At 42.3% G+C, this 965-nt stretch overlaps 1 non-coding gene across 1 annotated transcript; it reads left to right on the top strand.

The window, feature by feature from the left end:
- Nucleotides 1–314: 314 nt before the first annotated feature.
- Nucleotides 315–422, top strand: LOC130964998 (small nucleolar RNA R71). Its single transcript, XR_009081058.1, has one exon. It is a non-coding gene; the product is annotated as a small nucleolar RNA R71 (small nucleolar RNA).
- The last annotated feature ends 543 nt before the right edge of the window (nt 423–965 follow it).

Genomic DNA, 965 nt, shown 5'->3' with positions numbered 1-965 from the left:
CTGCCAGGTGCATTTTGTATTCCAGACAGACTTTGAGAAATCAAATTGACTTGTTGAGTCAATATCTTATTCTGAGCCAATATGGCATTCAGAGCATCAATCTCAAGGACTCCTTTCTTCTGACTTGTCCCATTGTTCACAGGATTCCTTTCAGAAGTGTACATGAATTGGTTATTTGCAACTATCTCAATTAGTTCCTGAGCCTCTGTAGGCGTCTTCTTCAGATGAAGAGATCCTCTAGCAGAGCTATCCAAAGACATCTTGGATAGTTCAGAGAGACCATCATAGAAAATACCTATGATGCTCCATTCAGAAAGCATGTCTGAGGGACATTTTCTGATTAATTGTTTGTATCTTTCCCAAGCTTCATAGAGGGATTCTCCATCCTTCTGTCTAAAGGTTTGGACTTCCACTCTAAGCTTACTCCATTTTTGAGGTGGAAAGAACTTTGCCAAGAAGGCATTGACTAGCTTTTCCCAAGAGTCCAGGCTATCTTTAGGTTGTGAGTCCAACCATATTCTAGCTCTGTCTCTTACAGCAAAAGGGAATAGCATTAGTCTATAGACCTCAAGGTCAACCCTATTAGTCTTGACTGTGTCACAGATTTGCAAGAACTCAGCTAAAAACTGATGAGGATCTTCCATTGGAAGTCCATGGAACTTGCAATTCTGTTGCATTAGAGAAACTAACTGAGGCTTAAGCTCAAAGTTGTTTGCTCCAATGGCAGGGAGAGAGATGCTTCTCCCATAGAAATTAGGAGTAGGTGCAGTAAAGTCACCCAGCACCTTCCTTGCATTGTTGGCATTGTTGTTGTTTTCGGCTGCCATGGGTTCTTCTTCCTTGAAGAATTCGGTCAGGTCCTCAACAGAGAGTTGAGCCTTAGCTTCTCTTAGCTTTCGCTTCAAGGTCCTTTCAGGTTCAGGGTCAGCCTCAACAAGAATGCTTTTGTCTTTGCTCCTGCTCAT

Source organism: Arachis stenosperma, chromosome 2 (assembly GCF_014773155.1).
Source record: "Arachis stenosperma cultivar V10309 chromosome 2, arast.V10309.gnm1.PFL2, whole genome shotgun sequence".
Classification (NCBI taxonomy): domain Eukaryota; kingdom Viridiplantae; phylum Streptophyta; class Magnoliopsida; order Fabales; family Fabaceae; genus Arachis; species Arachis stenosperma.
This window is presented reverse-complemented; position numbering and strand designations above follow the sequence as displayed.